The following is a 26,845-nucleotide window of genomic DNA, read 5'->3' as shown; positions in this document are numbered from 1 at the left end:
CCATGTCACTGTGCCCTACCCTGTCATTACCAACTATTTCAGGTTAAGTATTTCTCACTTGCCATAGCCCCACCCTGAGGCTTGAGGAATGTTAATCCAGCAAGTGGTCCTCTGATTCAGGGATAATTTTTCACTCTACATCCCCCATTTTCTGATTAGGTTAGGTTTTTAATCATAAAAACTCAATTATTAATAAGCCAATTCTCACCCCACTTTTTCTGATGTGGATCTTTAGAAAAGTTTAAACTCCAGTGTCATCATAATTATCATTTTCTTGACCTAAAGCTCTATATTGATGGCGTAACAAAAAAAGCTGAACAGCACTTATCCTTCCTCTAACAAAAGTTACTAATCTATTTAAAATGCAAGGACCTATGGTTCACAAGTGGTCCAGCAAGGGAGGATAATAGGGTCGTCATCCAAGGGGACTTATTGAACCAACTCTCAAATCAACTTTGCTGTGCCTCTCTATCTTTCTATCTCTGATCTAACCTTAACATTCTTCTCTTAGAGCAGCATACAGACCTCCTTCTTTAAGAAACAGCAAGTCTAGTCCTCTTAGCAGCACCTATCTCCATACCTGAGAGTTATAGTTATATATTTTTTATTAAAAATATAGTGAGTGAATAGCGCTGAGATTTTGAAAAAAGAAAAAAGTGAATAAATAGTGCTCAGACAAGTCACGTGATATGACTCCAGGTTAATGCTGAACCAACAAACTTGCCTGCAGACAGGTCAGACAGGTCAGGCAGGTTGCCTACTACAAGAAGTTACAGGCTGTCCTAAGTCAGAGAGCCAAAAGAATAGGCCTCCATTTCGGTACAGATACAAATTTATAGCAAAAAGTAAGTTAGTTATCAAAGCAATAGATAGGCCAGGATCCCTCAGGTACCTAGATCTAGTGCCCAATATAGTCACCTAGATAAATCTAGTGGAGGAATACCCTTCCCCCCGATAAAAGCCTTTCTTCTGCAAGACCCTTGTAGGTTCTGGTCTTCAGGAGTGAAGAACAAGAGAGGACACTGGAAAAAAGAATGTACCCTCAGACATGGGGACCCCATCAATTGATAAGGCCGTGGTCAACAGCGGGTTACAGAAGGTAAGAGACACCCAAAGGCCCACGCCAGATCCCGTTGATAGATCTTGTGTAATAACATGAGACCCCACTAATTTTGACCAAGGAACATGAGATTAAACAGGGAGGCTAGAGAGACTACAAGATAAGTCATTAGAAGGTTTAATATAAGTCTAGAAGAAAAGAGTAGAGAGGATTTAGTGTAAGTCTAGAGAAAAGGAGTGGAGAAGATAAAAGGTTTAGTGTAAGATAAAAGGTCTAGTGTAAGTTGCTGAGACTAGAGAGAGGTGAAGAAAAAGAAAGGTAACAAGAAAAGAATTTACAGAAAGCAGAGAAGAGAGACGCCAATCAACAAAAGATAAGAAACTCCTTGAAAAAGACCAGTGTGCACATTGCAAGTAAAGGAGCCAGCTTCAGGGTTCAAGAGTGCCCTAACAAATAGAAGAAGCCAGGGCCAGGAAAACCCAGGCCTTGAAACACACCCCAAATGGCTAAGATATTAGCTCTGTGAGAAAACAGCTATTGAGATAGATGGGGCGGCTTGGAGCCACCCAACTCTTGATAGACACAGGGTTCTCCTCCAGGCCAATGGGCCAAAATGTATTCATGGACTACCCGAAAATGGTGGACTAAGAGATGGGCTGGGTATCCCATTCATTTATGGTATTCCTAGACTGTTCCTACCCTCTGTCAGGTTGAGACTTACTCCCCAGGATGAGGGTCCAGATACAACACTTCCTACACGATGGACTGCAACTAGCTGACAAGTGTCCTCTGATTCAGGGATAATGCCCTCCACCCGGAATGTGTCCTGGGGCAATGAAAGCCTGAAATCTTACATCTAGTTCCGCTTACTGGAACTTGCATTCTTTTGCTCAGGTTTAGGGTAAAGGAAAAGCCTATATATATTTCGTAAAATGGTCTTTATAATTTTTCACTCTACAGTTTCAAAGTAACATCTGGTTATCACAACTTCAAGACTTGTCCAGATTTGTTTTCTGGACTTGTCCAGACTTGTTTTCTTTCCTATTACAATATGGTGTCATTCCTGTTAGGGGACCTGCTCCTTACATCAGGAATCTGCCTGTGTTTGTATTTTTCTGACAAGCTGGCTGATTAATTCAACTGCCCTTGTTCTGTAGAAACTTAAAATTAATTTTAAAAAAAGCTCCTATTTCGGTTTTAAACTCAAACATTAACTTCCCCCAGGGACATATCCTTGGAGAAGCACATTCTAAAGACTCTAACAAACATACCAGGGGAAAGGGCCTAAGATAAGGTAGATGAGCCCTTAATGCAATACCCCTGTATAAACAGAAGCCACTTAAAGGAATTCCCCCGATTATAAAGATAAAGGTGTAAATTTGAGTTATGTAGAAACCCAGCCTTGGAAACAAAACCAGGCTTGGGAAAGGCTGTTTGAAATCTTTTTAAAATATTGTCCAAGAAGCAATTAACTGTTCTTGTAAACTCTGTATATAAACCACCCTTTGCCTCAGTTCAGGGTTCCTTCTCACCTCTGAGCAGAAGGGCCCTGGTGCACCGGCCATTATCAATCATCAGTTCATCAATAAACCTCATGTGATTGCAGTGAGTCCCGTCCGTCAGTATCTCTGGTGGAGCACGTCCTGTGCTTTTGGATCTTTAGAGTCCAACAGTTCCTTTAGATTTGTGAAGCCCCTCATGTAATTCATATTGCATTCTTTTTTTTTTTTTTGCATAGTTGGGGAATTATATATTTCCAAACTCATGGTTTTAGAGGTTTTTATTCCCCACAGCCTTAAGGGCTGTCCTGAAGGTCCCAGCATTTACTATCTTGCTGAGACATTAGCCATACCTTCTCCTTCTGGACTGCTGTCTCTGATTAGGAGTCATTAACATTAACATTAACAGGGAGGACATTTCTTGATGGAGGAACATAAAAACCATGTACATTATTATATAATCAAGGCTTACACCCACAGCAGTCCTCTAAACTCATGGAGGCCCATACCTGCTGGCCCTGTCTCAGGGGTGGGGGCCATGTCATTCTACCCCCAGCAAGGCAACAGTAATGCCAGGGATGCAGGAAAACAAGCTTCAGGAATCCCCCATCTCCCTTTGAGCTGTTGGGTGAGTCAAATCATTGACTTTTTTTTTTTCTGGAAGTAGGAGATTGTATTGAGTCTGGAGGACCATGAGCTGGGCAGCTGAAATGCATTTTCTGGTGAAAGAAAGAAAGAAAGAAAGAAAGAAAGAAAGAAAGAAAGAATATAAGGCCTGAAAATCAAAATTATTAGAAGAAGCCACAGGGACCAAATAAAGCTGTTATTAATGAGATCAGTCAGGGAAACCAGTTAAATAGACTTTCATACCAGGCTTTGTTGCCATTTTGATCTCTCTCTCTCTCTCTCTCTCTCTCTCTCTCTCTCTCTCTCTCTCTCTCTGTCTCTCTCTCTCTGTCTCTCTCTCTCTCTCTCTCTCTCTCTCTCTCTCTCTCTCTCTCATTCTTTGTTTGACTAAGTTTAGGCTTTCTTTAATCATGCTGAATAATTAGCATAAAAACAGCATTGTTCACCTGGAGCTGTATGTAAACCTCTTTGTGGCATGAAGAGAAGGTCAAGCCCTCTTCTGTTTTGTAACAGCTAATGAATCAAGAGAAGAAGGTAAACACCTAAATGTTTTTTTTTCTAATTCTGACAACTCTTGATTGATTTGTTGACTTAAGTATTTAAATTTTTGATCTCCCTTAATAAGTACTGCTGCTCCCATGCTGGCAGACCCTGCTACGCCTGTGCCTATTGGGAGGGAAACTAGTACTGGAGCTGCCCTGGCCATCCAGGATCAGTGTGGAAGGCCTAGGTGTTCCCAGGCTCCCTCTCCAGAATAGTAGTATACCTGAGGAAATAGATATACAAGTAAGCAAAAGTTAGAAATTTCAGCAAGGATAAAGGAATACAGGGTGTTCTGTTCGTCCTGAGGCACAGGCAAACCAAGTGACCTTGGAAGTACTAAGTACTTCCTTTGCAGTACTAAGTGCAGGGGAAACTCCTGCAGTTAGTGTATTGTTATAATGTTGAAGATACCAGGACTCATATATCTTATCTGAGCCTATGTATAAGCAGAGGCCTTGTCTTTCAATCTCTTCCAGAGTCAAAGTAGGCCCATGGCCCTCAGTGTGTAGTTGCTCTATTTGTGTACCCATCTCTTCCATAGTTATGTTATGAGTAGAAGAATTTGTGTTCCCAAAATGTTAGTCTAGTTACAATTCCTACATAGTATGGGGGTCTTGCATCCAGGCATAGCAAGCAGTCAGAAGTTAGGTCAGGGTTGGTAGAATTAAATAATTAATAATTATACAATAGTGACCTAAAGAATCTAGGTACGTTAGTTTCTTCAGTTCCTAGGAAGGAAGGAAAAACTCTTGGGATAGAGGGAAAGGCAACCAAGGTTGGAGAGAGGCCTGTCAGCTATGTAGAGGCAGAAACAGACTGCTGGGTGGTTAGCTCTTGTTTAGGGACTGTCTTTTCTGGGTCAGGGAGAGTATTTAACACTTTGTTGGGACAAATGATGTCTAAGACTCTATTCCTGGTGACCTGGAATCTCTGGATGGTAACCATTATCCCGGAGCCATTACCAGATGCATAATGGTGGTGGAGTCCCCAAGTCGTTCCTGTATCCTGCACATTACTTATACTATTTCTGATCTTAATTTGAATGGGGTTGATTTTTCCCAGTTTTTCAGACTAGCTCTCAACCCTATTCTCTGTAACTGAATATAACTGTCCCTATCAGTGGCCCAGGGAGCTAATGTTTCACATCTCCATGTAGCACAAAAGTATACATCTTGCCCCATCTGAGGAACTTGTCTCCATCTGAGGGACAGGCATATACCTGAAGGTTGACCAAACTATTTTTCATACTCTAGACCCCCATATCCAAAAGACCTACAGAGTGGAGAAACATATAAGTTTGTAATCTTTGGGTGTATATTAAATTTTGGCATAAACAGTTTGCATAAGTCAAACATGAGGGTGAAGGGACCTAAGCAGTTATCTTAGTAATTAGGTTCCCATCTGTAGATCTAACCAAAGTCCATATGTGTTACACTGCAGCATGTGCCTTTGCTGCCCAGGGCATCACAAAATAGAAAACTAGTCTCTGGAATCTTTTACCAGTCTGATTTTTAACAGGTCCTGCAGATGTTGTCTGATGACCTATGGTCCTGCAGATGGTCTGGGTTCTGATGTCTTGGTGGGGGAGGGGAGCAAAATTCAGATGAGAATGATGAATTCAGGATAGGATACCATCTACTTTCAAAGCTGTCAGGGTGATCAGGATCACAAAGTGGGGTCTCTTCTAGTATGGGCCTGAGGTTTCTTTTTGGCATCCCTTAACCAGTACCAGATCTCCAGGTTGGAACCAATGAGGGGTGACTGTTGGCCTAACTTACATAGATTTTGAACATAGGCGTGTAGGCCAGTCTGGACCTTCTGGAATGTTTGGATTGACTTAAGTTCATCATGATTAGAAACTTTAGCTAGTAAGTCTGCTTTGACACTGGGAAAAATGGGAAGGGCCTTCCAAACATTATCTCATAGGGGATTATTACATCTATGTAGGGAGTATTTCTAACTCTCAGGAGAGCAAAGTGAAGAAGGGCCACCCAGTCATTCCAGGGTTATTTTAGTCAAGGTTCCTATTCACCCTCCCTACCTGAGCTGAACTCTGAGGGTGTATGCACAATGAAGTTTCCAATTTACCCCCCAATGCCTTAGACAAAGCTTGACTGACCAAAGAGGTGAAAACTGGATCATTATCTGAGCCCGACACTGTGGGAGTCCAGAACTGAGGAATTATTTAAGAGTTTTTTTTACTGACAATCTGTGCTGTATTCTTCTTAGCTAGAGAAGCCTTGGTCCATCCTGAAAAGGTATCTATAAAAACTAAAAGATATCTGTAGCCAAATTTTCCTGGTTGTACCTATATAAAGTCTGTTTCCAAGTAGACCCCCTAGCAGACCCCCCCCCCCCTTTTTTTGGCTTGTGTTGTTTTGGGAGCTGGGCTTGTCAATTGACAAGTGTGACATCTAGTGACAATGCCTTATAATTCCTTTGTCAATCCTGGAGTGAAAAACTTTGTAGATATTAGTTCTTTTGGTTTGTTTACTTCCAGATGTGTGGTGGCATGGAAATCTCTAACCAAGTTTCTGCCCAAGGATTTTGGATAGGATTCTTCTTTCATTCTGCTGTGTGCTGACATCCACCCTTGGTGTAAATTAGGCAGGAGCTAATAGGCCAGGTCATCTTTGAGATAAGCCAGTTGTTCAGGCAGACTGGGTCTGGAAGCATCACTGGAAAATGTAGGAGAGGCTGCTTGGCTGGCTCTCTAGCCATCAGGTCTTCTTTATAAGTACCTATGGCCTCTGGGAGTCTGTCCCTTTTGATGTCTGGGACAATATATAATGGCCAGCTTCTTTGGGAGCCAAAAAGCAGACAGGAGGTCTAAGATCTCTTGTTTATTTTTAATTGTCTTTCCTTCTGCAGTCAATAGTCCCCTTTCACAGTATATTGCTCCATGAACATGGGCAGTGACAAATGCATATTGACTATCACTGTAAACATTAGCCAATTTGAGCATCTTAGTGAGGTCTATTAAATGTACTTTCTGGGCCAACATCCCACTTGAGAGAGAAGATACCCATAACATCTTGTCCAAGTCCACACTGCTGCCCCTGCACACCTATGCCATGCTCTATGTAACTGCTCCCATCACCTAACAGGGGATTGCCTAAAAAAGGCATCTTTTAAATCCAAGGCTGTGTACGTTTGTCTGCTGGGTGGTAAGGAACTCAGGAATGTATATGAATTTGGTACTGTCAGGTGGATGAGATGTCTTCTGCCTGCTGGTTTACCTCCTTTATGTCCTGCACTGGTCTATCTATAATCTTTTTTCCAGGCTTTTTGACCAGCAGCAAAGGTGTGTTCCAGTGAGAGTGACATGGGATCAGGATGTTCTCTGAGACAATTGATATGGGGCCTTGTACCTTGTAGCCTCTGTGGTGACAGGGGATATTGTATCACTCTGATGGGACTAGCGATGGCTTTAGATCTACCACAACAGGAGGTAGGGGGGGAGCCAGGCCTGGAAGGGTGGGTGTTATTTTTGGCCTATACTTGAGGGATCAAATTCATGAGATCTTTCAAAAGAAGCTATAGAGAGTTTGACTCTAGATCATTGGGCCTCTGGCAATATTCATTCTCTAGTAATGGGATACAAACCAAAACTGAGCTGCTCTGTACAGATACTTTGCCTTCTTGGGAGAAATGAATATGAGCTCCCATTTTAGTCAGGAGGTCCCTCCCCAGCAGAGCATAAGAACATTCAGGAATTACCAAGAAGGATGAGTTACAGTCTTTTTGTCCAACTCTATATGTCATTTGGTAGTCCCCGGGTAGAATTTAATACCTATGGTACCCTGGACCAGAGTAGTCTGACTTGTCATGGGTCCCAGAGACACTCAGACAAGAATCCCCACCAAGTCCAAGTCCAAAAGAGTAGATTGCAACCCAACCCCCTTCACCAAAAGAAGAATTGGGGAGTCCTCTGCCCTCAAACTCAAAGAGGATTGCTGTGTCCCACATCCTTGAGTTACCTAAACGCACCAGAACAACAAAACTAAGCCAAGAGAAAAACAAAAAGAAATTTACTTGCTCACAAGGGGACCAGATGGCTTGGTGGTGTTCACTGTCAGAAACTGACAAGGGTGTGGGGCTCCCCAGCCAAACACCAGTAGTCACTCCACAAACCACAGGAACACCAATCTCAGTCAGACAGGAATAGTTTATAGAAGACACACTTAAAGACTCACAGACTCAGGATCTGAAAGTTATGTACCTGTATATTATCCAGGGTCAATTTATACATTGAAAAACCATAATGAGCTCATAAGCAGATACCGGGGCCTGTAGGGTTGTCAAACTAAAGGCTGCAGCTAAGAAATTTCCAAGAAGAGCAGTTCTCAAAACATCATAACAATCCTCTGAGCATTTCAGGATATATGGTCAATTTGACCTTGCTCTGAGCCAAATTATTTTTCTGTGTCTATATTCAGGCTGGTTTTTTTGTTTTTGTTTTTTTGGTTGGTTTTTGTATCAGCAATATGGGATGGCTGGCAGGCCTGAAACAAGATGACTAGAGTTATTTGCAAAAAGTAATGCCAAGGAAGCAGTGTAGGGAAACAGGTTTCAACAGATAAAACTCATCTGGACAGATCTTCACAGGTTATAAGAAAGGCAAGTAGTTGGGTGTGGGGCGCTGAGCTATGAAAGACAACCAGGAGTCTGGTCGAACAAGCTTCTGAACCCCGGAGACCCTTAGGGACGGCAGAAGTTCAGCTCTGCTCCTGGCCTCCTGGCTTTCTCAGCTTCTGCCCTTCACAGCCCCTCCCACAGAGAGGTTGAGAGGTCTAGACCAGACCATCGGGTCAAGTAGGAATTGTGCCCCAGGCTCTCCTCACATGCATATGAGGCATCCCCAAGATCTCAGACTAAGCCAATGAGGTTACCTGCTGCTAAAACCTTCACCCACCCCAAACTGTATATATTGAGCTTAATTGAGAAGTAAAAAGCCAGCAAGAATCATCCTGTTTTCAGAGAGTTTCTGTCGTGGACCCTCCCCCTCTTCACCAGCTAGCCGGCTCCAGAGCTGTTAACACTGGGCAAGGGATATATCATCAGCTAGCCGGCACCAGAGCTGTTAACACTGGGCAAGGGATATATCCTCTTTTCCTGCTACCTAGCCGGCACTTCCCGGTTTAGCAAAGATCTGTAACACTTCAGAACCCGCCAGCTCTCCAGGAACCTGCCTGGGACACCAGGCTGCCTCCTTGCCAGCTAGCTGGCTCCTTATCAGCCCAGCCCAGGCCTGGACCAGTTCAGCTCTAAGAGACAGGGGCAACACCTGGGAGAGACTGGTCAGCGACAGGGCGCCAGAGGCAGTGGCAGGGGCAGGCAATCTCCCCTCCCGCTCGCACTCTGTGTCCTTTGGCCTTGGCCTCCCCATCAGGCAGGGACGGAGATCTACAGATAGCAGAGACGCAGGCCGGAGGCAGCTCGAAGACAGTAGTGAGCCCTCCCTGCTCTCACCCTGTCCCCAGTCGTGGGACACCCTCCAGAACAAGGATCCTACAGTTGGGACCCTTCTTGTCATCACTGGATTCAACACCAAGTCTCCTGTCTTTAGAAAAAGCAATTGTTTGCTGTATTCTTCCATTTAGAAAAGAACAAATGTTTTTTGTAGACCATGGGTTGGGAGCTTGTCATGTGCTGTTTGAGGTAACTGAAGAGCTGGATCTGGAGGTGGTATATGGTCCCCCTTTCCACTTAATACCTGTGATGGTTTGTATATGTTTGGCCCCAGGGAGTAGCACTATTAGAAGGTGTGGCCCTGTTGGAGAAGGTGTGTCCTTGTTGGAGTGGGTGTGTCACTGTGGGCATGGGCTTTAAGACCCTTGTCCTAGCTACCTGGAAGTCAGTCTTCTACTAGCAGCCTTCAGATGAAGATGTAAAACTCTCAGCTCTATCTGTACCATGCCAGCGTAGATGCTGCCATGCTCCTGCCTTGATCATAATGGACTGAACCTCTGAACCTGCAAGCCAGCCTCAATTAAATGTTGTCCTTACAAAAGTTGCCTTGGTCATGGTGTCTGTTCACAGCAGGAAAACCCTAAGACAGAAGTTGGTACCAGGAGTAAGGCATTGCTATGATAGGCCTGACCATTCTTTTGTTTAGAAGAATGTGGATTTTGAGACTTTGAATTTTGAAAGCAGTGGAATGCTTCAAATGGGGCTTAATGGTCTATCCTAGGAGGAATATGGAAGACTTTGTTATTGAGAGTGATTTAAATTGTGCAGACCTTGCTCAATAGGTTTTAGTGGAGTATTTCAATATGTAGCGATATGTTTTTGTGGTATTTTGGTGAAGAATGTATTTTTGCCCTTGTCTGAAGAGTCTGCCTGAGGCTAAGGAGAGGAGATTCAGATTAATTGCATTAACAAAGGAAGTCTCAGAAATGCCCATAATAGATTTTGCTCTCTGGTTAAGTCTCATGAAAAGCATTTTAAATAAGCATAGCAAGCTGAGAGAGGAAAAAATGTACAACATATGGTCCGAGTATTAAAGGGGTACCAGGAAGTGAAATAGAGCTGAATCCTGTGTTCGAGGAGATAACAAATCAAGGGAGTGGGACTTTTTGGGCAAGGTCCTACCCAGCTAATTTTAGAGCCAGGAATGGTGATATAAACCTTTAGTCCCCAGGAAATAAAGCCAAGCAAATCTCTGAGTTCAAGACCAGCCGGAAACAAAGCAAGTTCTAAGTGAAGAAAAACTTAAATCCAGGCATGGTGGTACACACCTTTAATCCCAGGAGATGGGCATGCAGATCTCTGAATTCAAGGTCAATCTATCGAGCAAGATTCAGGACAGCCAAGCTTAGGCAGTGAAGGAGTTAGAAAAGAGGAAGGTAGTGATAATATAATAGAACAAGAGGACCATGTTCCAGCCCCAGCAAGCAGCAGAACTTAGCAGTTTTAGCCATTTGGCTCTAGCTTTAGAGTCAAGAAATAAGGTACTACTGGAACAACTGATGCTGGTTATCTGGAACTAAGAAATTAGTGGTGATTAAGAGGAGACTAGCATCATTGAGGTGAAATCTTCTAGTAAGTCTTTTCTGAGAGCACAAAGAAGCTGTATTCCAGATAGACAAGGTTGTACCCTCATGCTGCAATTGTACTTGGTAATGTGCGAGAGTCACCCAAGTGGTACTGGTTTTGAAGGCATGCAGGGGTCATGAAGAACAGCAGAGGCTTGGCATTGTGAGAAGCCATGGAAGGCCATTGGTGAAGGTGCACCTCAGTTGCAGTTGATGGCTTAGGACTGAAAAGATCATGCAAAGAAGTTGAGGCTTGCCACTATGAAGAGAGCCTACGAGAGGCTATTGGTGAAGCCTAGTTAAAGCAGACCTTAGTATATTGTAGATGGCAGTACCATGGGATGATCACCAAAAACAGCAGCAGCAATGGATCACCCTGAGCTTAGAGGGCAGAGCTGGAGAAGTGACACCAGCCCTTTGGAGGAGCCCAGAAGATCATGTGTGGATCCTAGACATTGAAACAATAAGCTGTAATATTGACATTGTCTTGGTGACCCCAAGATGTTGGAGATATCAGAGCTGTGGGCTGTCTGCTAAGGAAGGCTGCTAACAGGGAGTGGAACCAGCCCAGGATAAATAAAGTGTGTTTCAGTCAACAAAGATGAAAAAGGAGTGGAGATATGAAGACCGCTTTGACATCAGACATGGAGATGCAGGGTTTGGAGTTTCCCAGCTGGTTTCCTGTCTTGCTTTGGGGGTTATAGTTAAGTGATTGGATAAATCTCAGAAGAGACTTTGAACTTTGAACTTTTAACATTGCTAAGATTGCTATAGACTGTGGGCACAGTAGAAGTTGACCTAAATGTACTTTTATATTATGGTATGGCTAGGTATGCCCCCCCACCCCCATCAACTCATGTGTTTGAACAAGCCTATGGAAGCCAGAGAGTGGAGTGTGATGGTTTGTATATGCTTGGACCAAGGAGTAGCACTATTTAGAGGTGTGGCCTTGTTGAGTAGATGTGACCTTGTTGGAGTAGGTGTGTCACTGAGGACATGGGCCTTAATACCCTTGTCCTAGCTGCCTGGAAGTGAGTCTTCCACTAGCAGCCTTCAGATGAAGATGTAGAACTTTCAGCTCTGCCTGCACCATGCCTACCTAGATGCTGTCATGCTCCCACCTTGATGATAATGAACTGAACCTCTGAACCTGTAAGCCAGCCCCAATGAAATGTTATACATATAAGAGTTGCCTTTGTCATGGTGTCTGTTCACAGCAGTAAAACCCTAAGTAAGACAATACCCAAGCATATTTGTCTCAAATTATTTTCTAAAAGCCTCTGTCCTTGACTGACACTCACCCAACTATGTGACAAGGAGAAGAACAACAAAGCACACAAGAAAGAGCGAAGGCATTTTGCCTTTGAAAACAGCTAAGGAAGAAACTATTTCCATCAGAGGTGGCTATTATTTCTACCATAATATAAAATTCCCTATAACGAAAACAGTTATTGGAAATCTCATAAAAGATAGGATTTTTGCCTATAAGTCTCTCAAATAAGTAACTTCAATATCAGCATTATAACACAGATGTAGTTGCCAGGATACAATAGTTTACAACCTGTACAAAGTACACAAGATGAATGTCTAAGACCAACTGTCTTGTCAAGCCTCCATGCCTCCTTGGCTTCTAAGGGAACACACAGAAACACAAAGCTGCCTGAATGCTTCACTGTCTGAGAGAGTGCATCTCTCAGGAACCGGAAGGCACATTGTGCCCCGGAAACCATAGACTCTAACCTGGAGAACTTATGACATAGGCCTCTCAAGGCAACTAGGCCAAGGCAACTCCATGAGTCCTGCAGTTCATGTATCTGTTCCTGTAGATATTCTTAGTGCCTCGGTTTCTCTATGATCCTCATTTGAAGAGAGGCAGTAACAAAACAACGCCTAAAATGCCAACCAGATACAAAAAGGCAGTAAAATGATGACACGCATCTTTAATCCCAGCATTCAGGAAACAGAGGCAGGCACAAGTCTGAAAATTCAAGGCTAGCCTGATCTACATAGTGAGTTTCAGGCCAGTCAGAGTTACAAAATAAGATCCTGGAAAAAAAAAAAAAAAAAAAAAAAAGGACAGTAAAAAAAAATGGGAGGTGACTGGCTGAAGAGATGGCTTAGCACTTACTGCCCTTTCAGTGGACCCAAGTTTGGCTCCCTGCACCCACCTAAGGTGACTCAAAACTGCCTGTAACTCCAGTCCAAGTGGTCCAATGCCTCTGGCCTCCATGGGCTCCGACAATTCACATGTCCCTACTTACAGGCACACACACACACACACACACACACACACACACACACACACGCACACACACTTACAAATAAATATAGGAGACTGGAGAGGTGGCTTAGTTGTTGAAAGCATTTGATTCTCTAGCAGAGGACTCAGGTTTGGGTCTTAGCATCCACATGGTGGCTCACAACTATCTGGAAATCTAGTTCCAGGAGATCCAATGCCCTCTTTTGCTTGCAGTACACACATATACGTGCAGACAACATGCGTGTGTGCACACACACACACAAATATACATATACATACAAACCAAGAAAGGAAGGAAGGAAGGAAGGAAGGAAGGAAGGAAGGAAGACAGAAGACAGACAGAGATGACAGACAGACAGACAGACAGACAGACCTAACCCCAAAATAAGTAAATCTGGAGATGGTGGAGACAGGGAGAAGACTCATCAGTTAAGAACACTGACTGTTTTTTCAGAGGACCTGGGCTCAGTTCCAGCTCAGAACTACCTGTAATTCCATTTTCAGCAGCTCCAACACCCTTTTCTAAACTCTACCATCACCAGGCATACTTGAAGGACATAGGTACACATGCAGGCAAAACAGACACATAAAATAAAAAACTCAAATAAAAACTCTTTTTTCAAAAGTCACGTGGCACTTATTTATATCCTCCTTAAGGTTTGGAATCAATGGAGCAAGAATATTGATATTGACAGGATAAACTCAGAGATTAAAGATGATTAAAGATAAAGTCATGAATACTAAGAATTAAAAAGAGATAAAAGAGGGTCTGGAGATACACGGCTTAGTGGTTAAGAGTCCTGTCTGCTCTTCCAGAGGTCCTGAGTTTAGTTCCCAGGAACCACGTGGTGGCTCACAACCATCTGTAATGTCATCTGATGCCCATTTCCAGCATGAAGATGTACATGCAGATAGAGCATTCATACATTTAATTAATTAACTAATTAATTAATTAATTAAAAAAGAGAAAGTAAAGTAAGAATGAGACGATACATAGAACAACCACAAAACCTGATCCAGACAACTAAAAACTAAAACTAAACTGTGGTCCCGTGTTCTACCTCTGGCTGGCGATGTCTAGACAGGAGAGATACACTGGTTCAGGAAAGGCAGAACAAAATCTAAACCAGTGAGCGTGCAGTCTGCGTTCCCAGAGGGTGTCAGATGTGGTTGCACACCAGACTGGAAGGGGAAGGTGGGGTCTGGGACGAATGTTGTGGTTCCAAGTTCTCCTCTTGAGGTGCCCAGATGTCACACTGGTCTGGAGAGGAAGTCAGGAACGCCAGCCAGAAGGGGAATCTCAGATGAGCAGGATTCCTGTCTGGTTGGGAGCAAGTGCTGGAGGGGCAGAGGGAGAGAGAAGACTTCTGGAGTCTTAGTGCTGTGGATCTTTTAGGGGAAGGTCTTCCCCATGGCCATCTCCAGTGAAGCAACTTAAAGATGATCTTAGCTTATTTGTTTCTTTATTGGGGGTGGATGTGAGTGCATACACTTTTTTGGGATGAACCAGGGATTATCTAGTCTGGGGAAGAGAGTGAGAATATCCAGGAAGGAAAGGTCATTGACTTAAGACTAAGACTATTGAGATGCCCTGTTAGCACGGAGAAGAACTCCAGGGTCTGCAAGTTCTGCATTAAGTGACCGATTGCCGTCTTCACCTTAGTTAGAGGTGATGGTTATGTGTTCCAGAGCAACCATTAGAGGCTGGAAGGGAGCAGCTCCACTCCTGACGTCTCAGATCTCCAAGATTCCCGAGGTTTGAGCATGCCCAGCCAATTTGGTTTTTTGTTTGTTTGGTTTTTTTTTTGTGTGTGTGTGTTGGTTTTTTTTTTTTTTTTTTTTTTGTTGTTTTTGTTGTTGTTGTTGTTGTTGTTTTTTTGCCGGTCTGGTAGCACAGTCCATGTGCCCAACACAAAAACATCAAAAATATAAATACAAAAATGAAAACAAAATAATGAAAAAGGGAAAAATAGTATAACACCTGTCCATGTTTACTCTTTGCTAGGGTGAATGTTAAGTCCCTTCTACCCAGCCCTGAGTTGTCCTTCGTGGTGACTAATTTTGCTGGTGGCTGGTAGGCAAGAACCTGTCTGTCTCTGTGACATTTAAACAGGTGAAACAAGATGCTGGCAGCCAGCTTTCTCTCATTCTTCTCTTTTGCGCTGGATTCCAGGGCAGGAATACTTCTCCAAAGCTATAGTCACCCTTTGCGCAATGTCCAACCGGTCAAATCCTGTCTGTGATGTGCTGGCCGGCCATGCTTCTCACCTGTGGGTTTCAGTGAGTTTTTAAGAGGACTGCTCATGGTTTAGGGCTAGATAACTACTCTTCCCCCCGGGGACTGCAACTACTTGTCCACAAGCACCTCACTGCCTTTGTCCAGTCAGTTCCTGCCCATGTTTATGTGGTTGCTGCTGGTTTCAGTAGGGTTGTGTTGGGTCTCCTATGCTCTCTCCAGAGTGGCTTGGTTGTAGGATTGATTCCTCCTTGGAGAATCAGGGAGGTCCCTAATCTAGGCATTCCTTTCTCACAGGGTCTCTGGTGGTACATAGATCTAGCTAAGATTTTGCTGTTGCCTTGATTGCTTCTGGAAGCTTCCTTTTCCTTTCTGTTTGGTTCTCACGCCTTCCTGCTGCTTTGTTCAGTAGCATAAACTGAGGTCTATTGTTTCCTTTGTAAATCTAACATTTAGTAGCCGGACAGGACTTCAGCAGATCTCTCTCTGTTTTCTGTGGATCCCCCGTGCTGAACCACACCCTCACCCCCAACACTGCCGCCATTCTTCCATGCTTTTTACCTCTCTCTGCAGAGATAAATGTGATGCATCCATCCCTAGTTACAGAGATTCAGGAGAGAACTGTTTGTCTCTTCTTTGCCACCTTAAGTGCACTGTTATTTTACTTACTTGTAGCCCAGGCTAGACTGGAATTGGAGTTCCTTCCAGCTCAGCCTCCTCAGTGCTGAGATTACAGGAATATCGTGCCCTGTTCTCAGAAGATTCTTAAGCTCTTTTTTTAAAAAAAAAAAAATGGCTTCAAGGATATAGCCAAGCAACAATCCTTGTCTGATCCAAGAAAGAAATAATCAGTTTGGTGCAAATATGTGATCTGTTCACGAGAGACCATACCTGTACTTGTCAGAGCAAAGCTTTACAGTGTCACCAATGGGCTGGTCCTTCACTCTGTCCCACAGTCAGAGCTCTGAATCCTTCTCTGTGAACTCTGTCCCTCCTCTGTGCCTTTTAGAACAGTTACAAGGTTCAGGAACTAGCCATGCAAGCAAGGGCTCTCAACTTCTGACTTCCAATAGTTCCAGACACTCCTAATTAGAGACGAGAATAGGAAACAAAGATGATGTTAATGCTGCTGATATTTTCCACGAGGCTAGGTGGAGTGCAGGGTATCTCCTCCAACTTGTTAGACTACCCGAAAAGCACAGCTCTCAACAACTGTGCATTTACCCAGCTCTGGAAACAGTGGTGAGAGATCAGAGTATTGTTGACTTATGATGAGAGCTGTAAATGCCTTGGGCCAGCACATTGTCCCCTGCTCCCCAGTCCTCTGAAAACTAACCTCTTGAGAAAGCAAATGTGATTAGCATTTAAGGTTTGAGGAGAGTGTGAACAGAACAAGAGGTGCTCTAGAATCTGAGCATCTGATGTTAGAGCCTGGCCCTCCATCTTCATACAGAGAGTAGAGTCCTTGGCCAACAGTTTCTGGACTCCTGGTGTTCCTTCCAAGCCTACCCACAGTCCTTGTCTGTGCTCTGTAGTATGTTTGATTGACATCACCACCCAACTCTCCTGGAATTGATTTCTTTCTCTCTTCTTGGGAAATGATTCACATAAACTCACTGTGGTTGTCTGAATGAAAATGTCCCTCATAGGCCCCTAGGAAGTGGCAACTGTTAGGAGGTGTGGCCTTGTTGGAGTGGGTATTGCCTTTTGGGAGGAAGTGTGTTATTGGGGGGAGGGGGGGGCTTTGAGGTTTCAGACACTCAAGTCAGACCCAGTGTCACTCTCTCTTCCTGCTGTCTACCAATCTAGATGTAGAATTCTCAGCTTTTTCTCCATCCCCTTATCTGCCTCTGTGCCACCATGCTTCCCACCATGACGACAGTGGATTAAAACTCGGAAACCATAAGCCAGCCCCATTTAAATGTTTGCATTTATAAGAGTTGCTGTGGTCATGGTGTCTCTTCACAGTAATAAAACCCTAACAAAGACACACCACTCCTATTATTCAGGAGTACGTCTAAAATTTTCTCCTACAGTTCTTGGGCCCATTTGAGCTTCTGCCAGGGTTCCATGCCTTGTCTCCTGGGTTTGCTGGGGAAAGGTGGATATTTAGCTGTGCTTATATTGTGTCCTTCAACCCGGCCCTCTTTTTTGAGCCGTGGAAGTGACTCTGACTTCCACGATAGAGCTCAGATCCACTTTGCCTTTGGGATGGACACTGAATTTCAAGTGAAGATACATTCTCTCAAGGAATGGATGATTCTGTTGTGTTTGACACTCTGTAGCTGAGACCATCTTCCTCAAGAGCTTAACTGTATCCTTGGATCCCTGGGTGCTTAGCTCCAGCCATGCTATGTAATCACAGTAGTGTTAGAATCCGGGCTTGTTCCGGACAGATCACACCAGGTCAGTACAGTTCCATCGGAGAGGTTTATTGTGGGGGAAAAGGGATAAGGGGGGGTGGGGGGTGGAGATAAAGAGGGAAAGAGAGAACGAAGGTCAGGAGGGTCTGCCTTTTATTTGGGCTGTGACATAACCACTTGCAGGTAAAGGTGGGACAGGTGGATGCTGGGTATGTATGGCAATTGCCATGGCAACAGATGCACAGGTCCCTATCACCTATGGGTAACATCATCACTGGATTAGAAAGCTCACTTCTGATGCCAACAATCACAAAAGGAGCTTTCCTAATGCCTAGGCTATACACCAACCAGTTCATCCTTTAAGGGAGTGGAGCTGGCACTGACACTTTTTAGACATCTCTCAACAATTCCAGTGTATTTCCAGGGTTAAAAAGCACATGGACCCAGAGAACCTGTTTACCAACCATCTTCAGTCTCTCACGCAGGTTTTTGTTATGTTTTGTTTTTTTGTTTTCAAAGATAGAGTTACTCTGTGTAGACCTGTTTGTCCTGAAACTTGCTCTGTAGACTAGTCTGGTCTTGAACTCTCCTCTGCCCTCCTCACAGCCATTTTGGTAACTGGGTGTTGCCTTGCAAAAGCATTCAAGATAGATCTATTGAAATCATTGTCCAGCATGTTATCTCTAGATTGTACCCAATGCTGGATACTAACATTCATGCCAGTGATGCCCATCAGCAGCTCGGGCTGGCTTCACATTCATAGATGTCCTCCTGCCTCAGCTTCTCATGCTCCACACATCCCTCTCCAAGTCAGTTTTTTCATCAGGTGTTAGCTGTGGGACAGCATAGAAGTTTGCTGGGGCTGAAGAGATGGCTCAGCAGTTAAAAGCACGGGTGGCTCCTCCAGAGGTTCTGAGTTCAATTCCCAGAAACCACATGGTGGCTCACAACCATCTATAATAGGATCCAATGCCCTCTTCTGGTGTGTCTGAAGATAGCGACAGTGTACTCATATACATAAAATAAACAAATAAATCTTTTAAAAAATGAAAAAAAATTGCTAGTGGCACTTATACCTTGAAGATAGTCTGAGCGACCGTTTACAGTGAATAAGTTAGCAAAGAAGGTGTTCATTCTGTGGTGAGGACTTGAGGGCTTGGAGAGAGCTTCTCTTAATCTATCTCACTCAGCTCCCCTCCTTGGTTGAGCAAGTTCTTTGGATGGCTTTGACTCATTTCACTTTGGAATAAAACTAAGACACTCATGCACAGGACAGGCATCTGGCTCTGGCCCCAGACATCCTGCATCCTTGGCCCTGCTCTAATTGATTAGGTACTTGGAAGATGAAGTAGGAGGACCGAGAATTCAAAGTCATCCTTGGCTATGTAGTGAGTATGGGGCTAGCCTGGGCCACATTAGACCCTGTCTGAAATTAAAGAAGAATCCTGAACAGCTGACTCTTTTTGCTTCTGTTTCCTGCTTACACTGCTGGCACACTCTTCTTCCAAAGTCCAAAGCCTGGTCCCGAACTTAACAAAACATATTGTGTCTAGATTTCCTAGTTTTCCTCCTCCGACTAAACCGCGTTTGCAGCTTTGCGTATCTCTTAGCGTATCTGTATTTTGGGAGCACTTTTCTGTTTAAAACATCTCAGTATTTCCAAGGCTCCTTATCACAAATTTATAAGATATAGAAATTTTCTTGTTAAAAATTATGCTTTGGGGCTGGGCGGATGGCTCAGAGGGTAAAGTGCTTGCCCTACAAGCACAAAGGCTCCAGTTCCAGGCCTCAGCCTCAGCATCCACCTAAAATTCACAGTCACTCCCATGTTCATTCCCAGGGCAGAGAATGTACATTCCCAGTGCTGAGGCTGGGAGGTAAGTCCAGCATCAACAGGTGGGTCTTGGGCTAGCCAGCTAGGCCTAGACAGAAAGCTCCAGGTTCAGTGAAACCTTACCTCACAAAGCTAAGGGATAAAACGATAGAGGAAGAAACCAGAGGTCACCCTCTTGCCAACATACACAATATACAAAAACAGAGAGATTAAATATTCTTCAAAATGAAGGTGAGAATGTTTAACCTCATATAATTTCATGTAATTCCCATGTAGCCCAGGGTAGCTTGCAATTCACTATGTAGCAGAGGATAACCTTGAGGAAAACCAAAAACTATGTTTTGGGTCTAGGGAGAAAATTTCAGCACTTGGAATTCTGGACAGAAAACCAACAGGCTGGATGACTCTCTGTTGTGAGGTCATGTGATCACACAAACTAAAGTCTCTCTGCCTCTATAATGCTAGGCAGTGCTCCACACATATTTGAATACGTTAGTATGCATATTTAAATATGTTAATGGTGTCAATTGTCCTGGCAAAAGCGAGATGAAACTCTCACTGGGCATTCTATTAAAATCAAACATGGCTGACATTTCCTAACTGAAGTCACTTCTTTGGGAATGTAGTGTGTGCAGAAGCCACAGCTCAGCCTTGCCCAAGTGTCTTTCATAGGCCTTATTCCTCCAGTTGGCCTTGGGAAAGGCAAGTGTGTAGGAAAAGGTCAGGTTGAATGTAAGCCTATGAGCACGGCAGTTATCAGGAAACCGGAAAAGAGCCGGAGGCTTTCTGTGACGTGTTCTGTGCACAACCTTAGGCTACACAGTCATGGTGAGAAGGCTAGGCTGATCCCATGTCAGGCTTTAAATTGGCTATTAAGGAGACTAGGCCTAAATCTCTGTTTCCAAGAACTGGGCAAGTCCAGTCAAGTCCTGGCCTCAGAAGCTGCCCTGCCACCTGGCCTGAGGTAAGGACAATGGGTCAGCAGCATGGGTCAGCAGCAATTTCCAGACTTCCTCAGCTACTTCCTCAGACAACAGTTGCCAGCCCCCACGCCCTGCTAATGGAATGTCTGTGGAGATGGACCCAACTGATTAACACAGAGGTCACCTACCCTAGAATTCCCCAATGTGCTTTAAATCAATCCTGCATGCACTTGGTTGTCTCTCTATCTTGGTAATTGGAGTCCCAAGCATGCTGGACCTCTGCAGAAGAAAACACTTTTTGCATTTCCATATTATTTGAGTCTGGGTTGTCATTCTTCAGAGAATCATGGACCCTTACCATGGGACTATGGAAGAACTAGATTCTTTTTAAAAAGATATCTAAGTAAGCTAGTTGTGGTGCCTCTAGTCCAAGCATTTGGGAAGCTAATGCTGAAACCCCCAGCAGGTATGGTTTCTCGGGCTTGCAGTGCCAGGACTCCAGTGGTAGAGGCAAGAGGATCAGGAGTTCAAGGTCATCCTCTGCTACATAGTGAATTACGTGCTATCCTGGGCTACATAGAACCCTGTTTTGTTTTGTTTTGTTTTGTTTTTAAGTTACATATATAATTAGCATTTGACCAGCAAATTCTACTTGGAAGTACATGCTCAGTAGACTTCGCTATGGTTTGAGTCTATCTCTTCAGAACTGAGTTAAGCTTAATTTGCCACTACAAAGATGGTAACAGGGAGATTCCTGAGAGACGATGAAGACCTGAGTCTGCTTGGGTGGACCACCCTCCTCCCTCTGTCTGGTTTTTTATTTCTCCTGCAGCCACAGGATGATGCAACAGGAAGTCCTCGCCACAGGGTGGAGCTTTCTGGAGCTTTCGATTCTGGACTTCTAAACCTCTGAAACAATGGGCCAGCACATCTGTTCCTCCTGCAAAGACTGCCGTGAGCCATTCTACTGAACGGGATTGCAAGGAGGTGGGGGGAGGGGGGGCTCTTAGCAGATACTCAGGCCCTGAGGTTTCCAGCCACTTGCAAGAGGCTAAAGAGCACCAGAACCTACCTGCAATGTGCTGTTTATGTACAATGACGCACCATACATACCTAAAACAAAACGGAAATTCTAACCCAAACAGCACAGTAGGTTAGATTTTCATAGACTTCCCCCTTCCTCCCTACGCAAGCCTCAGCTCCCCCACTTCAGATCCAAACTAAAAGCTGAAATAACTAGTGGTCGTTTAAGTTAGTAGACAGTGCTATGCTAGGCAGGTGAGTTTCTGGGGGAAGGGACTGACTCTCCAGGGAGAGGAGGAAGGCTGGCTTTGGTTTGATTTGGTTTGGGTCTTTTTGTTTTGGTTTGGTTTTTATCATTATAAAAGGTAGTCATAAGTCCTCTAGATGGTTAAGCACCGGTGTAAGCATCCTGTTGGGATGGTTAAGGAGTTTCTTAGTCTGCGTTTCTATGATCCACAGGCATCAGACTGACTGACTGACTGTCTGTCTGACTGACTGACTGACTGACTGACTGACTGACTGACTGACTCTGGGCATGGCGTGGGTTTCTCAGTGCCCACTCCGAGTGACACACTACCTCCAACAAGGCCACACCTCCTTTGAAACAGCACCACTCCCTAAGCATTCAGATACAGGAGCCTATGGTGACCATTCTTTTTCAAGGTACCACAGGAAAGCAGCTCATTGTGTTGATGAAGAATAAGTTTCTCAGTGTGGGTTGCCACGCCTCTGGGCTGGCTATTTGTGCAAAGGCAGACATGGTCACTCGAGGGGTCAAACTCCTAAGCGTCTTAGCCTACTATCTCAAGAATGGCAATCTCTAGGGTGGTGTCTCGATACACTCAGGGCTGCTTGACATTAATTCTGTCTGGTCCTGCCTTGAGGCTGCAGAGGCCTTGCTCTGAATCTAGTGTTCCTGGAGGCAAAAGCAGTCTTATTCCAGGGTTATTATACCTCCACAAGGTCATCCTCCCAAGACAATAAAACAAAATAAAAGGAAAAAAAAAAACAGTGGTCAAGCCACAGTCCCAGTGTATAAGAAACTTGGCTCCAGAAAAAATACTGAATGAGTTGAGGATGCTTCTGCCTCAGTGGACAAGAGGTCAGAAGATGGAAGTACAGAGCCCAGACTAAAGCAGGAGCCACAGTCTCTATCATCCACCAACCTGTGCCCACTCAGAGGATCAACAGGCAGACGTTGTTTCAATCTTCTCTTTACTATGAATCTAATCTTCCCGAACACTGAAAACAAACAAACGAATAATAAAAACAACACACACTCTTTCTTTCCATTTTCGTGAGCATTGCTTCTTTGAGGAGGAATTTCTCATCCTTTATCTTTATTGACAAAGGATACTTTCTTAGGATGACTGTGTTACGTGCACAAATATTTTTTTTGGATTTTTAGAGGTGGTGAGAAAATTCTAGAAATATGATATATAACATATAGGGACAGTTACAATGGTATCTAATGGTATCTTTGTTACATGTTCTTACTCTTTTTTTTTTTTTTTTTTTTTTTTTTTTTTTGACAAGGTCTTCCAATGTAGCCCTTGCTGGCCTGAAACTTACTTTGCACACCAAGTGGGACTTGAACTCAAAGAAATCTGTCACACACACACACACACACACACACACACACACACCTGCCTCCCTCCTCCACCCCAAGTACTGGGATTAAATCAATTTACCACCACACCTTATTTTTACAACTTTTTAAAGCAAGTCTTGGTGTTCAGGTTTTGAATCAGTTAGTAGCATGCGTGCTTCAAATGCACAGAAAGTCCTGGCTTCAATCTTCAACAGCGCATAAACCAGGCATGGCAGCGCATGCTTTTAATTCAAGCAGTCAGGAAGCTGAGTCAGGAGGGTGAGGAGTTCAAGGTTATCCTCAACCACATAGAAAAGTTAAAGCCAGCCTGAGATACAAGATGACTTCCAGTCTCAAATAGAAAGCAGAAACCTTTGACAACGGTGATTCAGAGCGGAAAGTCTCGGGTTTTGGACCTCAGAGATTAGAAAAAGGACTTAGGGTCAGATTTTCCTTTGATAGTACATGATTAAAAACTGGCCTTGCATTCCAGCTAACTTGGCAGGGATGCAAGGACATGTTAACTATGAAATGAAATGACAGACAGAGAACCTGATATACAGAGTCAGTGCTTGGAAATAAGCTGGTGTCCTAGGCTAACTCTGGAGTTTATAAAAAGAAAATCTGTTTACCTGAGAGAACTAAGAACATAGAGGGCGTGCATACATGTGACTTATTATATAATCAGCTGCCCTCCGAAGGGCGTCTAAATCCACCTGCTCACCCAAGCTCCAGAATCAGTCTTGTGTTCCTTTGAACCTATTTACCAAATCCTGATAAAGTCAGCCCACGGTAAGTGTTATCAACTCTGTGGTTCAAAGTACAAATACATTACAGGCTTCTGAAAAGCACAAAAGTTACCTGGCTGACATTGATAACTAGGAATAGAGATCTGCATATAAAAGCAGATCTTGTGACACTCAGAAAAACGCATGCCTGTTTCATTTGTCCCTTAGCTGAGTGTTGAATCTCACTTACTGTTGAATGTGTTGCTGGCTGCATGCTAGCCAGAGCTAGACACACATGTAGGATTTTCCTTCTGTGGAACCAGTAGAAGTAACTTGTTCCAGTGTGTTCTAGTGGCTGCTCTCAGGAGTCTCTCTATGTGCCCAGAGAATATTTTCTTTCCCTATAAACTATTGTGACAGAGAAGACACTCCCAAGTCTGTTCTTTTATCTGTCAGTGGGATAGCCTTTTAGAGAGCATTTGACTTATCTGAAGAATAGGGGAGTGAGCATTTAAACGTTGATGTTCAAATAACATGAAAACAAGTTCATTTTTATTTGAATGTGTCTAGGACACGGAAGGGTGGGTGTGCATCATGTTTGTGTCTAGGACACTGAAGGGTGGGGAGTGTGTTATGTTCGTTTGTTTTCTCCCTTTTTCCTTTCTGTAGTACCAGAGCTGGAATCCAGAGCCTTGCACTTGCTAGGCAAGAACACAGCCCCTGAGCTATGTGTCTAGCCAAGGCTTTTGATGTATCTCTACAGGAAATAGCCTGACTGATGGTCTCTAACCCCGAGTGCATCATCTGTCCATCATCTTCTCTTCTGGATGTTCAGTCCTACCTGCCAGTACTTGGCAAAGATTCCCCCACTGGCAGCCACACTCTGGATCTGGCTTGCTTTTTTTTCTCCTGTGTTTTCTTTTTTTTTTTTTTTTTCTTTTCTTTTTTTTGTTTGTTTGCTTGTTTTTTTTATCAAGACAGGGTTTCTCTCTGTAGCCTTGGTTATTCTGGAACCTGATCCAGGCTGGCCTTGAACTCATAGAGATGTGCCTTCTTATGCCAGTTTCTTCTTTTTCTCCTTCTTTCCTCCTCCTCTTCCTCCTTCTACTTATTTTATGTATGAGTACACTGTCGAGGTCTTCAGACACACCAGAAGAGGGCATCAGATCCCATTACAGATGGTTGTGAGCCACCATGTGGTTACTGGGAGTTGAACTCAAGACCCCTGGAAGAGCAGTCATCGATCTTAACTGCTGAGCCATCTCTCCAGCCCTCTTCGTCCCCCTCTTCTTTCTCTTCCTTCTTTTTCTTCTTCTATTATGTGTTGTCCTTCTTGGATAATAACTTAATTAACTATCACATGCCTTATGAAACCTCTCAAGCACCATTCTGAATAGCTTTACTGGATGGTGGAACTGACTATACAGGCCAGGTGGGGGGTTGGACCCCCCAAATGTCACTTGGAGGCACTTCTTTCAAGTCTTCCAAAGCTTGCTCTCTTCCCACTGCTCACGGAGTGATTGGGAACAAAATGCTATGACAGTATATTTTGGGGTCCAGGAGTCTCCCCACAAAACACACAAACACCCATCTCAGTCAGACAGGGATGGGTTATTGAACACACATCCTAAGACTGATCCATTAAAGCCGTAGTTCAGAATTCGGGGGCTGAGCCACTACATCAAATACCTTTCTCTGTCAGCTTATAAAGGCTAAAACTGCAAAAACCCACAAGGAGCTCCTATGCAGGTTTGGGAAGTACTGCCTAGTGGTCGGCTCCAACACAAGCCATTTTAGACAAAACAGTTCATATTGACCTTTGATTTGATGGGTCCTCTGTGGAGCTTTGTGGAATTTCTTAAGATTAACAAACCTCGTACAGAACATAACTGGGTATGTGGTCAGCATGACCCTGCTCTGAGTCAAGTTATTTTTCTTCGTCAGTGACTGGCAAGCAGATTACATCAACAATATGAAATAGCAGGCAAGCATGGAACAAAATGGCTACAGCTATGCTGGGGGTCAGGGGTGGGCAGAACCCAACAGTATGAAAAGTCTCCCTCCTAGACACAGATTTTCAGCACTTTCAAAAAAGGGGTGGTGGTTGGGGGGAGCTTGGCCTGGTTGCACAGTCCTGTAATATCAACTCAGCACAAAACTGAATGAAAAGAACTGAAAGTTCAAGGTCGGCCTAAGCAACTTAGTGAAGTTTTTTTGGGGGGGCGGGGGGAGGGAGGATTGGGGCTAGTCCATAGAATGCTTGTGTAGCATGTGAAGGCCTTGGGTTCTGTCTCAGTACTGCTAAGAAAGGACACACTGAGTTATTCTGTATATGGCCACTAGGGGACAGCACCACATCTTGACAAGATCTGTGTCACATCCGGGGTCCACCAGGATATTTGAGTTCTTTGAATTTTCTTTCCAACCTCTTTAAAGTATTAAATAATTCTAAGGTTTGAAAAAAAAACTGTGTAAAAATATTCATCAAGCCAGGCTGGGCTCCCAGCCTTAATTGTTGCCTCTTGTTGTCTTAGTCAGGGTTTTTATTGCTGTGATTGCTGTGGGGGTAGATAGAGAAGATTGCTCTGGCCTGGGTTTCAGCCGATAAAAAGCCTTAGCAGCCTGTGCCTATACTGAGTGTTCGGGATCCCAGTGTAGCACTGAGCTTTTCTCGAGGTGAGCTTTTAAGCACAGAACCATGTTCTGGATTCACATACTTCAATTAACAAGAATAATTAGCCAGAAGTGGAACTACAGCAGCTAAAAGACAAAGTTAGTACATTTTGAGACTAGTGGCCATATCCCGGAAGTATACGAACTTTGATGGATTAGGCCTATGTTTTTGTTTTGGCAGGTAGGGCTGTGTATGTGCTGAGTTTATAGCCGGAATGGTACTTCCTTCATGGAGTCACTTGCGCTAAGTCCTGGGCCCCTGCTACATGATGACCAAAAGTAACGTGAGTAGGAAAGGGTTTATTTCAGCTTACAACTCTCAGTGATCCAGGAGCTTATGAAAGCAAACACACAATTATCGGGAGGAAAGGATTCCATTAGGTGGAGGGGTTTCCAGCCCAGACTTGGGAAAGCAAAAGAGTCACCAGGGAGCCTGTGTCACTCCAGG

Source organism: Arvicanthis niloticus, chromosome 8 (genome assembly GCF_011762505.2).
Source record: "Arvicanthis niloticus isolate mArvNil1 chromosome 8, mArvNil1.pat.X, whole genome shotgun sequence".
In the NCBI taxonomy this organism is placed as follows: domain Eukaryota; kingdom Metazoa; phylum Chordata; class Mammalia; order Rodentia; family Muridae; genus Arvicanthis; species Arvicanthis niloticus.
The sequence above is the reverse complement of the archived record's forward strand: the minus strand, read 5'-3'. Positions refer to the sequence as shown.